Source organism: Bubalus bubalis, chromosome 2 (assembly GCF_019923935.1).
Source record: "Bubalus bubalis isolate 160015118507 breed Murrah chromosome 2, NDDB_SH_1, whole genome shotgun sequence".
Taxonomy (NCBI): Eukaryota; Metazoa; Chordata; class Mammalia; order Artiodactyla; family Bovidae; genus Bubalus; species Bubalus bubalis.
Window position 1 is genome coordinate 174,202,598 of NC_059158.1, and position 15,080 is coordinate 174,217,677.

Here is a 15,080-nt window from a genome sequence, read left to right on the forward strand (position 1 = left end):
TCCACAGTGTCACCTAAACAATGATATCAAACTTGGGGATTTCTGCCAATCTGATGGGTGAAAATGGAATCTCAGGGTATTTTTAATCTCTGGTAGACTTCGCATGAATAAGGTTGAGGATTTCTTCAAAAGCTTAAAAGTCATTTACGTTTCTTATTTGCTAATGGCTTCTGGTTTTGCGTCATATAAAGGTCTTTCAAACTCCAAAGTTAATCAGAAACCCTTCTATGTTTTCTTCTGCCGTTTTTATGGTTTCATAATGTATCCACTGGTTCATGGAACTGGAAGCTTTTCTTGTCATTTTCTCAGTGGTGAGCACCTAGCTGGATCCTGAAAGGCTTGGGGTCTGGGTAGAGACGAGCTGCCGATGGAGCCCTCTAGGTGCTGGGCTCCGATCCCCTTCAGCTCTGCCAGAAGTCTCAGCCAGCAGAGCCTCCGCCTTCCTCCCTCCAGCGCGCCTGTGTCCTGGGCTGGCACAGGGGGCCCAGAGTTGAGGCGGCCCCTGCCCTGTCTGAGAAGTGAGATGAGCACACGGCCAGACCAGGATTCAAGATACAGAACCAAGGCTGTGGGCTCAGGGGAGGGAGAGGGGGATTCTGGTGGGAGTGTTTAGGAGGCTCCAGGGAAGAGTTGGCATCTGAGTTGAGCATTAAAAATGAGGAGAAATGGCAGGATTGGGGAAAGGAGAACAGCAGGAGCCAAACAGGAAAGTGGAAAAATCAGCCTGAAATCCAGCCTGGAGAGGATGATTTAGTGAACCATGAAGTCCTCCAGGGTAGAGGCAGGGGATGACTTATCTCTGTGCACCAGCCAGAGTTTGTCAAATGAAACGAAGCAGAAGGGACACAGGGCTTTGGATCCCAAGCAAAATCATTTTCCCTTTTGATAGTGAGAAGCAAAGACCTCCAAGAAGAAACCCTTGGCCATGATGTCATCTCAGAACCTGAGCGCTCTCTGCACACAACTGCCCCCTTGTGGCTGATCTGGGAACTCTCCGTGACTAGCCTCCGGTGTCCGATCTACGCGGTGCCAATTCACTAACTGAGGGTGGAGAGGCGGCTGAGTGGGTCTCAGAGGATTGAAAAACTATGGGATTCTGTTCTGAGTCCAGTAGGCTCTCAGAGACCATCTGGTCTGACTTCTTCATTACATACAGAGAAACCAAGTATCCAAGAGAGTACTGCTAGGTCGTGGGTGGAGAGATTACCAGACTTGGTATAAGTCTGCAGGACCACTTCTAACTGGTTGTCAGGTCCCAGGAAAGTGGCCCTACCCCACTGACCCACAGTTTCCGTCTCTGTCAAATGGAGTCTGGGGCCTGGCAGAATTCCCTTTTATGGTCATGTCAGGCTAAGTCACTCAGGTCAACTCTTCCCTTGGAAATAATGAAAAATGCTGGTAAATTAGTGTAACCAGAGGGTTACAGAGTTACCAGAAAAAAATCATTGAAGGGAAAACAAAAACTTTGACAGAGAAACCAAACAGGAAAGTCTTTTTTCCTGATTCTGGCCAGTCTGGGCTGTTGTTTTGCCGACTCTCTTGGGCCAGGGGCACAAATAAAGTACATAGTGAAAGATCATATAGAAAACCTTCCCCACAACAAGCTGGGAATCCCCAAAGCCACGCTCCTAGAAGGAAGTCAGCCCTAGTGTGGCCTTTCAGCCGCAGCTTATATGTGTTGGATGATCTGACACCTCAAGTCTTGAACGTAGATTGAGGTATCCCCAGACTGTGATTCCAGCCCCCCGAAAAAACAAGTGAAGATCTTCTTTGGAGGGAGGGTTGATTAAATCTAGACTTGAAGGAGTTAAGTGTGTAGATTATAACCTCTAGGATAAACAGTAAAACAATAAAGACAGTACAATTTCCAGGTCAGTTTAGGGAAGTGGAAGTCCCCTCTGGGTGCAGGTCTACTAACCAAATACCTATGCAGATTAACAGCAGACAGAGTGTGGGCTTTAAGGCAAGAAGTACTATTAGGATACAACTCAATATCAAAACAAACAAACAAACAAACAACCCAATCAAAAAAAAAATGGGCAGAAGATATAAACAGACATTTCTCCAAAGAAGACACACAGGTGGCTAACAGGAACATGAAAACATGCCCAACATCGCTAATTATTAGAGAAACGCAAATCAAAACTACAATGAGGTATCACTTCACATCAGTCAGAATGGCTTTCATCAGAAAGTCTACAAATAATGGGCTTCCCTGGTGGCTAAATTGTGAAGAGTATGCTTTCCAGTGCAGGAGACACAAGTTCAATCCCCGGCCCAGAAGGATCCCACATGTCACAGAGCAACTAAGCCTGTGTTCCACAACTACTGAGCCTGTGCTCTAGAGCCCGGGAGCCACAGCTATGGAAGCCCACAAGACCTAGATCCCAGGCTCCACAACAAGAGAAGCCATCACAATGAGCTGCCCATGTACCGCACCTAGAGAGTAGCCCTCGCTCACCACAACTAGAGAAAAGCCCGTGCAGCAACAAAGACGCAGCACAGCCAAAAATTAATAAAAAAGTAAATAAAATTATTTTTTAAATCTATAAATAATAAATGCTGGATAAGGTGTGGAGAGAAAGGAACTCTCCTACGCTATTGGTGGGAATGTAAATTGGTACAGCCATTATGGAAAACAGTATGGAATTTCCTTAAAAAACTAAAAATAAAGTTGCCGTGAAAGTTGCTCAGTCATGTTCAACTCTTTGTGACCCCATGGACTATACAGTCCATGCAATTCTCCAGGCCAGAATACTGGAATGCGTAGCTTTTCCCTTCTCCAGGGGATCTTCCCAACCTAGGGATCAAACCCAGGTCTCCCACATTGCAGGCAGAGTCTTTACCAGCTGAGCCACAAGGGAAGTTCAAGAATACTGGTGTGAGTAACTATCCCTTCTCCAGTGGATCTTCCTGACCCAGGAATCGAACTGGGGTCTCCTGCATTTCAGGAGGATCCTTTACCAGCTGAGCCACAAGGGAAGCCTAAGAGTTGCCATATGATCCTCCATTTCCACTCCTGGGCATATACCCAGAGAAAACTATAATTTGAAAAGATACATGCATCCTAATGTTCATTGCAGCACTACTTAAAATAGCCAAGACGTGGAGGCAACCAAAATGCCCATTGACAGATGAATGGATAAAGAAGATGTGGTAGATTCCATCTACAATGGAATATTACTCAGCCATAAAAAGAGTGAAATAATGCCATTTGCAGCAACACAGATGGACCTGGAGATTACCATATTAAGTGAAGTATGCCAGACAGAGAAAGACAAATATCATATGATATCACTTATTCATGAAATCTAAAAAATACAAATGAACTTATTTATAAAATAGAAATAGACCTACTGACATACAGATGCAATAGACATGAGTTTGATCCTTGGGCTGGGAAGATCCCCTGGAGTAGGAAATGGCAACCTACTCCAGTATTCTTGCCTGGAAAATTCCATGGACAGAGGAGCTACAGTCCATGGGGTTGCAAAGAGTCAGACACAGCTGAGCAACCGAGCATGCGTGCACTATTGTATATAAAATAGATAACCAATAAGGATCTACTGTACAGCACAGAGAACTATACTCGATGCTTTAAATAACCTATAAGGCATAAGAATCTGAAAAAAAGAATATATCTGAATATAAAAGAACATATCTGAATCATTGTGCTATACACCTGAAACTAACACATTGTAAATCAACTGTACTTCAATTAAAAAGAAAAAAAAGACATACTATTAAGAATAGAGGGGTCCACTGTACAAATAATAAATAATAAATTGAACAGGCATTCCACAAAAGAGGAAAACCAAATCATTGATAATATTAAAAAGTGCTCATCCTTACACATAATTTTAAAATGCAAATTAAGACCACAATAAGATGCTACTACACACTTATCATAATGGGATAATATCATATTGGGATAAGTTACAATTTGAACAATATCATCTATTGGAGATTACTAGATATACAGAGGCAGGAAAATATGACTGGTAGTCAAGAGAAAAAATAGAAAATAGTGTCAGAACCACAATGATCCATATACCAGAGTTAATAAACAAAAACTTTAAAATAACTTTGATAATATGCTAGATAACATGAAGAAAAAAAGATTGAAAAAGTGAATATACAATAAAGATTGTCAATAGAGAAGTAGAATGTATTTTTAAAAACTAAATATTCTAAAACAGATACACAACACATGAAGTTAAGAATTTATTTGATATATTTAACAACAACAAAAAAGAGTACAGCTTAAGGATAAAAGACAAGATTAGAAAACTTGAAAACAATTCAATAGAAAACATCCAAGCTGAAACAGAAAAACAAAAACAGGAACACAGCATAACAAATTCTAATATTTGTATAATTAGAATCCCAGAACAGAAGAAAAGAGATTTGGGACAGAAGCAATATTTGAAGATACTTCAAATGACTTATTATTTTTCCAAAACTGTTGAAAGACATCAACCCACAAATCCAAGAAGCTTAGTAAAACCCTTTCTTTCACTAAAGAAAGCCACACTTAGACGTGTTCAACAGCTAAAAACTGAGACAAAGAAACATTGCAAAAGCAGCTAAATAGAAGACAGTATTGGTGCCTACATTTCAACAGAAACTATAAATCTAGAAGAAAGTGGAATGACATTTTAAAAGGTCAGAAATGGAATAATAATAATAAAACCAACACTGCTAATCTAGAATTCTATACCAAGGAGGGATAATTTTTTTTTAAGAATTAACAGGAACCAAAGACATTTGTACAAAGAAAAGTTGAGAAAATGCGCTGCTGACCAAATTGTACCACAAGAAATATTAAAAGAAAAATTTCAGGCTGAAGTAAAATGACTCCAGATGAAAGAGCAGACCTTCAGAAAGTAATGCAGAGCACTGGCAAGGAGAAATGTGTGGGTAAACATTCACAAATGGACGAAACAGTGATAGAAATGTCTTGGAGGGCTTGTAGTGTTTACAGAAGCAAAATATACAACATAGCACAAAAGCTGGAAGGGAGTTAAAGGAGCTGAGCTGTTGTAAGTTTCTTGCATTGTTAAAACAGCGGTAAATATATTAATTTAATACTCCAATGTGCCAGCAATATTGTGATATGGGCTGAATGTTTGTGTCTCTCCCTCCCCACCTCCTCCCATTCATACAATGAAACTTTAATCTCTTTAAACTTTAATTGGAGATGTGGCCTTTAGGAAGTAGTTGGGTTATGAGGATAGAGTCCTCGTGGGATTAGTGCCCTTATGAGAAGAGGGTGAGAGAGCTTGCTTCCTCTCTCTGCCGTGTTAAGACAAAGCAGGAAGACTGCCATGTGCAAACCCGGAAAAGGACTCTCACCAGACCCTAATCATCTGGGGTCCTGACCCTGGACTTTCCAGCCACCCGAACTGTGAGAAATACATTTCTATTGTTTACGTCCATCTGTTTATGGTATTTTGTTACAGTAGCTTGAACTAAGGCATATAATAATATGTCAAAGATGCATATTTAAATCTCTAAAGTAACCACTGCAAGGATTTTGTAAAACTGTGTAGCTAGAACCTAATAAAGGAAAAGCATGAAATAATAAAAGCTAGATGATTATCCAAAAGAAGAAAATAGTGGGTGAGTACATGAACAAGGAACAGATGAGATAGAAAATGAACAGCAAATGGTTGACCTAAATCCAACTATATCAGTAATTACATTAAATATACAGGGTTAAAACAAACTGACTAAAAGACATGTAACACTAGAGTGGATTTTTTAAAAGCCCAATTGTGTTTCATTTATAAGAGACACTTTTAAAATATAAAAACACAGAAACAAGAGGGTCAAAAAAGATATACCATTCAAACACTGCTGCTGCTAAGTCGCTTCAGTCGTGTCCGACTCTGTGTGACCCCATAGACGGCAGCCCACCAGGCTCCCCCGTCCCTGGGATTCTCCAGGCAAGAACACTGGAGGGGGTTGCCATTTCCTTCTCCAATGCATGCAAGTGAAAAGTCAAAGTGAAGTCGCTCAGTCGTGTCCGACTCTTCGCGACCCCATGGACTGCAGTCTACCAGGCTCCTCCGTCCGTGGGATTTTCCAGGCAAGAGTACTGGACTGGGGTGCTATCGCCTTCTCTGATTCAAACACTACTTTTTAAAAAAGTAGTATCACTATATTAATACCAGATAAAATAAGCTTAAGACAAAAGGTATTACTAGAGATAAAGACAGATGTTTTATAACAATAAAAGTCCAATTAGAGGCTTCCCTGGTGGTTCAGTGGTAAAGAATTCGCCTGCCAATACACCACAGCTATTCAGCCTGGGCTCTGGAGCTGCAGCTACTGAGTCCTTGTGCTGCAACTGCTGAAGCCCACACTTCCTAGAGCCTGTGCTCCACAACAAAAGCCACTGCAATGAGAAGCCTGTGCACTGCAGCTAAGGAGTAGCCCCCGCTAGCTGCAGCTAGAGGAAAGCCTGCATGAGCAGCAGCAAAGACCCAGCACAGCCATAAGTAAATAGATAAATAAAGAAAATTATTTTTAAAAGTCCAATTCAATAGGAAGATATAACAATTCTAAATTTGTATGCACCAAATAACACAGGTTAAAAATATATAAAGCAGAGACTTCCCTGGTGGTCCAGTGGCTAAGACTCTGAGCTCCGAATGCAGGGGGCCTGGATTCTATCCCTGGTCAGGGAACTAGATCCCCCAGGCTGCAACTAGAAGATTCCGCATGCCGCAATGAAGATCAGAGATCCCAAACGCTGTAACTAAGACCTGGTGCAGCCAAATTAATTAGTTAGAAAAATACATAAAAATTGTTGAGACTAAAAGAGAACTAGACAAACATACAACCACAGCTGGAGATTTCAAAATACTTTTTTTCAGAAGCTCAATCAAAAAAAAAAAAATCAGCAATGGTACAGATGATTCAAAGTAGTTCACCAGTTTGATTCAGTTGAGACATAGAATATATATGCAGAACACATTTCATGAAAGAAGATATACCAATGGCCAAAGAGCACATGAAAATGTGTTCAACATCATTGTTAGGAAACTCCAAATTGAAACCACAGTGAAACAGCATTTTATACCACTTGAAGAGCTAAAATAAGATCAACATACTAAATCCTGCTGAGGATTCAGAGCAACTAGAACTTTCATACATTGCTGAGGAGAGTATAAATAAGTTCACCACTTCAGAAGACTGCTTAATAACTTCTTAGAAAATCCCAGCTATTAATAGTTACCCAAGATATCGGGGCTGATTTCAGATCTAGGGTGGGAAATGTACAAGATGAGAGAAACATAGTCATGAGCCCCTGATGATGAATACACATCCCCTGTAAAAGCAGGCTTGTCAGAAATAGAAATGCAAATCTGATTAGTTTCTGGATCCAATGACCAATTAACAGGAAATTCCAAGAAAAGAGGAATGTGCTACCTCCACCATGGAGATGTAATTAGCAATGATAGCGGGAAACTCTATAAGACAAATACTCTGGTTTCATTAGTAAATGAATCGCAGGAAGAAGAAAAAGATGGAAAGAGAACCAAGGATTAAAAAAATTAATGACACATTAAAATAAAAACCAGGCAAAGTGAAAGGCTGCTGGGGGTGGAGATGGGAAGTGATAGGGAGGGGATGTGTGGAGAGTTCTGGGGTGGGGGGCAAAATTTTGCCTTCAGACAGGTGTGGTGGTCATACAGGAGTTTGCCTAATTATGGTTCATTAATCTGTACATTTGTTTTATGTGGTTTTTTGTATTCATGTTGTATTTTGCCATTAAAAAAAAAGGTTTAAGAAAATCATTCAGGAGATGTGGGTGCAGGTTTTTAGGCTTCAGCTCCCAGAGATTCTGAATCTCTGAATGAAGCTTCCTAAACCACCACCTATTAGAAAGCTTCAGATGTTTTTATGTAACCAGCATTCCAAGATGCATTTTAAGGAACATTGGTGAAGGAACTGGGGAGCCAGGGACAGATTTCACAGCAGAATAGGCTGAGTTTTTGCTTTAGAAAGATCCCTCCACCACATGGAGTATGGGCTGGAGGAGTCTGGAGTCTGACTCACAAGGTCGGAAGTGATGGCAAAGTTCTGGCAATCAGAGCAATGGCCTTTGGAGATGGGACTGGATGTAGAGTTGAGAAATGTTACAGAGGCAGAACTTCAAAAAGCATTTCCAAATTCTTCAGTTCAGCCACTCAGTCGTGTCCCACTCTTTGAGACCCCATGAACCGCAGCACACCAGGCCTCCCTGTCCATCACCAACTCCCAGAGCTTGCTCAAATTCATGTCCACTGAGTTGGTGATGCCATCCAACCATCTCATCCTCTGTTCTCCCCTTCTCCTCCTGTCTTCAATCTTTCCCAGCATCAGGATCTTTTCCAATGAACCAGCTCTTCGCATCAGGTGGCCAAAGCATTGGAGTTTCAGCTTCAACATCTTCCAATGGATATTCAGGACTGATCTTCTTTAGGATTGACTGGTTGGATCTCCTTGCTGCCCAAGAGTCTCTCAAGAGTCTTCTCCAGCACCACAGTTCAAAAGCATCAATTCTTTGGTGCTCAGCTTTCTTAATGGTCCAACTCTCACATACATGACTACTGGAAAAACCATAGCTTTGACTATACGGACCTTTGTTGGCAAAGTGATGTCTCTGCTTTTTAATCTCTGCTGTCTAGCTTTGTCATAGCTTTTCTTCCAAGGAGCAAACGTCTTCTAACTTCATGGCTGCAGTCACCATCTGCAGTGATTTGGGAGCCCAAGAAAATTAAATCTGCCACTGTTTCCATTTTTTCCCCATCTATTTGTCATGAAGTGATAGGATCAGATGCTATAATCTTAGTTTTTTGAATGTTGAGTTTTAAGCCAGCTTTTTCATTCTCCTCTATCACTTTCATCAAGAGGCTCATCAAGAGGTTCCTCTTTGCTTTCTGCTATGAGGGTGGTATCATCTGCATATCTGAGGCTGTTGATAGTTCTTCTGGCAGTCTTGATTCCAGCTTGTAATTCATCCAGCCTGGCATTTCACATGATGTACTCTGCATATAAGTTAAATAAGCAGGGTGACAATATATAGCCTTGATGTATATGGTTCCCAATTTTGAACTATTTTGTTGTTCCATGTCTGGTTCTGTTTCTTCTTGACCTGCATACAGATTTCTCAGAAGGTGTGGTATCTAAGGTGGTCTGGTATTCCCATCTCTTTAAGAATTTTCCACAGTTTGTTGTGATCCACAGTCAAAGGCTTTAGAGTAGTCAGTGAAGCAGAAGTAGGCATTTTTCTGGAATTCTCTTGCTATTTCTATGATTTAACAGATGTTGACAATTTGGTTCCTGGTTCCTTTGCCCTTTCTGAATCCAGCTTAAACATCTGGAAGTTCTCGGTTCAGGTACTGCTGAAACCTGGCTTGGAGAATTTTGAGTATTACTTTGCTAGCATGGAATGATTGCAGTTGTGTGGTAGTGTGACTATTCTTTGGCACTGTCCTTCTTTGGGATTGGAATGAAACTGACTTTTTCTAGAATCCCAGGTAATTCTCAGGAATTCCAGGAGTCATACATTATTCTGTATTTTCCTCAACACTTCATGTGTTTTGGAAGAATAATGATTGACCATAATAAAAAATAGTGAAAATTTTCTTGAGAGATTGTTATACTAAACATTTCAGGAAAATCCCTGGCAGTGCAGTGGTTAGGACATTGTGCCTTAACTGCTGAGGGCTGAGGGCTGGGGGCTGAGGGTTTGGGTTCAACCCCTGGTCAAAGAACTAAGATTCCCACAAGCCTGGCATAGCAGCCAAAAATTAAAATTCAGAGATTTTCTGTTTAAAAAATCATGATTACAGATGCATGGCTTATTATTATTATTATGAGCCAGTGTATGACAGGATGGTATATAGTAATCCCCCTCCTCCCTTATCTATGGTTTTGCTTTCCACAGTCTCAGTTACCCATAGTCAACCATGGTCCAAAAATATTAAATGGAAAATATCAGAAACAGTTCATAAGTTTCTAAACTATTACATGCATTTATGTATTTAATTAATTTTTGGCTTCACCACATGGCATGTAGGACCTTAGTTCCCTGGCCAGGATCAAACCCATGTCCCCTGTATTGGCAGCATAGACTCTTAAGCACTGGGCCACCAGGGAAGTCCAATGTTTTATGTTTTAAATTGAGTGCCAGTCTGAGAAGTGTGATGAAATCTCTAGCCATCCAACTCCATCCCAACAGAGACATGAATCATCCCTCTGTCAGCATAATCTGCCTGTGAGTCATTCAGTAGCCATCAGTTACCAGACTGACGGTCTTGGTATCTGGGTGTTTGTGTTCAGATAACCTTTATTTTGTTTAATAAGGGCCACAAAGCCCAAGAGTAGTGATGCTGGCAATTCAAATATACCAAACAGAAGCCATCAAGTGCTTCCTTTAAGTTCTAAACTTATAGAAAAAATGCGGAGGCTGCTAAGATCTATGGTAAGAACAAATTCTCTCTTCATGAAATGATGAGGAAGAAAAAAGAAATTCACGCTAGTATTGCTGTCTTGCCTCCAAGTGCAAAAGTTACAGCCACAGTGCAAGGTAAGTTAAGATGGAAAAGGCATTAAATTTGAGCAATAAGATGTTTTGAGAAAGAGAGACCACATTCACATAACTTTCATTACAGTATGTAATTATAATTGTTTTATTTAGTTGGTGTTAATCTACTGCGCTTATTTTATAAAATAAACTTTAGCATAGGTAGGTATGTATATGGAAAAACACAGTACCCTCTGTAGTTTCAGGCATCCACTGGGGGTCTTCAAACCTATCACCCCCTTGGATAAGGGAGACTACTGTATTCAAAAACATGTAACAATGACCTCTACCACATATAGACACTTGATCATTTAAAAAAACATTAAAAAGGGGGAAACATTAACCCAACATAAATGCCAAATAAAGGTCATTTTAAAAATTGAGTGATATCACAAATGTTTATGTTGATTTATGGCAAAAACCATCACAGTATTGTAATTATCCCCCAATAAAGTAAGTAAATTAATTAAAAAAAATAATAAATAGATAAACAATAAGGTCCTACTGCATAGCACAGGGAACTGTATTCAATATAATATAATGAAAAATAATATATATATGTACAACTGAATCACTTTGCTGTACACCAGAACATTGTAAATACTCTGTACTTAAATAAATAAGTAAAAATAAATAAAAGACAAAAAATAGAAGAGTCTTAAAAATTTAAAATGCAGTATTAATTGCCCTTGATCTTTGTTTTTATGATAAATATTTCTGGTATGGAAGAACTGATTTTATTTGCACTGATGTTGGTTGAATTGAGTGTCTTGCCTCATGTTGGGTATTAGGTACACGTTGCTTCCTATAACTTTCCTCTTTTTAAGGATGCACTATTTTGCTTTACAAAGAACTATAACCTAGAGCAAATATTCAAACACTGGAAAATACCAGCTGACATAATTGGGTTCAGTTCAGTTCAGTCGGTCACTCTTGTCCGACTCTTTGTAACCCCATAATTGGGTAGTATTAGAGTAACATGTAATGGCACCCCACTCCAGTACTCTTGCCTGGAAAATCCCATGGATGGAGGAGGCTGGTGGGCTACAGTCCATGGGGTCGCTAAGAGTCGGACACGACTGAGCAACTTCACTTTCACTTTTCACTCTCATGCATTGGAGAAGGAAATGGCAACCCACTCCAGTGTCCTTGCCTGGAGAATCCCAGGGACGGGGGAGCCTGGTGGGCTTCCATCTATGGGGTCGCACAGAGTCGGACACGACTGAAGCGACTTAGCAGCAGAGTAACATGGCAAAATTACCAAATTAGGGACTTGTTCCCAGATAGCTCAGTAGGTAAAGAATCAGCTTGCAATTCAGGAGACCCCAGTTTGATTCCTGGGTTGGGAAGATCTGCCGGAGAAGAGATAGGCTACCCACTCCAGTACTCTGGCCTGGAGATAAAGTCCATGGGGTCGCAAAGAGTTGGACACGACTGAATAACTTTCACTTCATTTTACTTCCAAAACTTATTATTTCTTGGAACACTAATCATAGGATTTGAATAAGGCTTACTCATATAATATATTTAAAAACATAAATATTCATTTTATTTGCAAGAATGGCTCACAGATTAGCAGCAGACAGGTCCACAAACACATACTTATAACATGGCAAAAGCTACTCGCAAAACTGATGACATCTCCAATTCTCTCCCACGTGCTCCTGTTCCAGATCCCAGAAATGTTGATCTTGACCTTTGACTCTGAGTGTCAATATTCCCTGCTCTAACTTTTAACATGTTAGTGAACGTGAGGTCGCTCAGTCATGTCCGACTCTTTGCAACCCCAGGGACTATAGCCTACCAGGCTCCTCCATCCATGGGATTTTCTAGGCAAGAATATTGGAGTGGGTGGCCATTTCCTTCTCCAGGAGATCTTCCCAACCCAGAGATTGAACCCGGGTCTCCCGCATTGGAGGCAGATGCTTTACCCTTTGAGCCACCAGGGAAGTCTGACATGTCAGTGGGTTCCTTCAAACCAGAAACTTCTGTATGTTGATTGCTAAGCTTTGATTTCCACAGGAGAATATTCATAGCTTTTCCTACCACCAGAGATTAGTATCATACAATCCAAGAGAGGAGAGAGTTTCCAGGAGGGAGGGGACAGCCGTGTGAGTTGGATGGGTGCTGATCAAGGCTGTGAACTGCCTGAGAGAAGGTCAGTGGCATGCCCCTCCCTGCTAGAAAGTCCTGCTATGACCTCTAGACTTTCTACACAGATAGCTGTGGGCTGGGGCGTTGGTGAGCTCCACCTGTTCTGGACCGCCCACACCTTTCACAGCCTCCGAGCCTTTGTAGAGCTGTTCCTTCTTCCTGGAGCTGAACCACCCCAGTCAACAGGTCTCTCTTCAAACGTCACCCCCCACCACCCTCTCCAGTCACTGTCCTTTAATTCCTTCTCACCATCCTCCAGAGTCTAGCATTGGTTTATTTATTTGGTTGGTTCCTGTCCTCCCCCTTCCTCACCTACACCCTCCATGGAATGTCAGGTCTACAAGAGCAATGATGTCTGCTCAATTCCCAGAATCTAGAACAGTGCCTGGCACAGAAGAGGTGTTCAGTGACTACTTATTGACTCCATGGAGTAGGCAGGTTCAGACAGCTTTTTAAAGCCACCTCTTTGGACTTCTCTCTCCTTGTTTGTCAAAGGGGGAAGGGAACTCCTCTGCAGCCCTTTTCAAAAAGGCATGTTATTCCCATGAACCGAATCCTTAGCTGAGCAAACCCCTTGCATGTTTCTGGTTGGATGCAACACCGACTGTGGCCAGTGGGTGGAAGCAAATCACCATGGCTGAACCACGACGAAGCCTGGGCCACTCGGTGCTCACAACACCTGACATTTAATCTCCCAACAGCCAAGCTTATTATATATATAATACATACATATATGTATGTGTGTATATTTGAGAAGCATATATATATACATATACATACATACATATATATATATATATATGTATATTTGAGAAGCAAGACTTCCTTAAACATAGTGTGCTCACCCCTGTAGCCCTAAAGGAAAAACACTGAACCGCTTTTGAAGTCAAATCCCAGTTCTGTCATTTACCAGCTAGGTGGCCCCAGGGTTCACTTCTCTAAAGAGGGGGTATTATTTGCTCACTGGGTCATTATGAGTCTCCAGCAGGTAAAGGCTGTGGAAGGCAGCACGTGGGCTCAGGAAAAGGCTTTGAAGACTGCAGGTGGAGCCTGGACCTGCAGAGACCGCCCCCCCCCCAACAAGGAGCACCTCATTCTCTAAGCTGTCTCCACCTGCCTAGCTCTCTTCCTCCCCAATGACCCCCACTCATTCTGCACCCACAGAGCAGGTGCCCACGTGCTGAAGACAAAACACACTGCACGGCGGGCCTCACTCTACATGGACCCCCACAAACCTCGAGTGGGCACCTGCGCTGGCACTGCCACCCATTTCACAGGTCCATTCATCCTTCCACGCTTCTGGTCCCTTTTCCACTCCGCCCCTCTCCTGAGAACACCAGGACCCTCTCCTGCCTCCTTGCTCCCACCATGTTCTTGCTTCTTATTCCGCTAAGAAAGAAACCACCAGTAGAGTTTCATGTTCTCCCAGTGACCTGCCTGTCCCCGTGGAGGCACTGAAGGAGTTCCCATCTAGGCGCACCCCGCCTCAGTTCCCCCACCCTGCCCCAGAGCACAGGACACTAATCCCTCCCACCCACCCAAGGATGTTGCTTTGCCACTGTCGCCTGTCTTTCTGCGTCTTAATTATCTTGCCTTCTGTCAGTCATCCCTGTGAGCCTACAAACAAGCTGTAATATCTCTCATCTTAAACCTTCCTTGACCTACAGGCACCTCTTCCAGCAACCCTCCCATTTCCTGCTCCTCTTACAGCACAACTAACTTCCTGGAAGAGGTGCCCACACCCCATCCTCTCCGGACCCCACTTCCACCAACCTTCCTAGGCGTTAAAACCCGCTGGTTAAGATCAGCGATGACCTCCGTCTCTCCAATGTCGTTCTCAGCCCTCACCTCACCCACTCTGGGGAGTCCTGGGCACAGAGCTGAGGGCTGCCGTCTGGGAACGTTTCTCCTCTCAGTTCCCAGGACTTGTGTCATCTCTCTGCATATTTACTTCCTGGCTGAGCTGGCAAGCCCCAGGGATGGAAAGTCCAACCAGTGTGGACCACGCCCCATGGACAGTCATATCTGCCCTCCCGACCTCTGCCCTGAAACCTGATGCTTGTATCTGGAAGTTGAATCGGCTTCTCATACGTAACTTTTCCAAAAGGGAACTCTCCATTTTAATCCCTCCTAACCCGCTTCTCAAAGAAAGGCAATGCCAAAGAATGCTCAAACTACCGCACAATTGCACTCATCTCACACGCTAGTAAAGTAATGCTCAAAATTCTCCAAGCCAGGCTTCAGCAATACGTGAACCGTGAACTTCCAAATGTTCAAGCTGGTTTTAGAAAAGGCAGAGGAACCAGAGATCAAATTGCCAACATCCGCTGGATCATCAAAAAAACAA

At 42.2% G+C, this 15,080-nt stretch overlaps 1 protein-coding gene across 1 annotated transcript in view; it reads right to left on the reverse strand.

Annotated features, from left to right (window-relative positions):
- TINAGL1 (tubulointerstitial nephritis antigen like 1) overlaps positions 1 to 14,635 on the reverse strand; it is a 35,601-nt gene extending 20,966 nt beyond the window's left edge. Inside the window, exon 1 of the mRNA XM_006054594.3 lies at positions 14,507 to 14,635. The gene's annotated coding sequence lies outside the window, so the exon portion shown is untranslated. The remainder of the gene's footprint in view (positions 1 to 14,506) is intronic.
- Between the last annotated feature and the right edge of the window lie 445 nt (positions 14,636 to 15,080).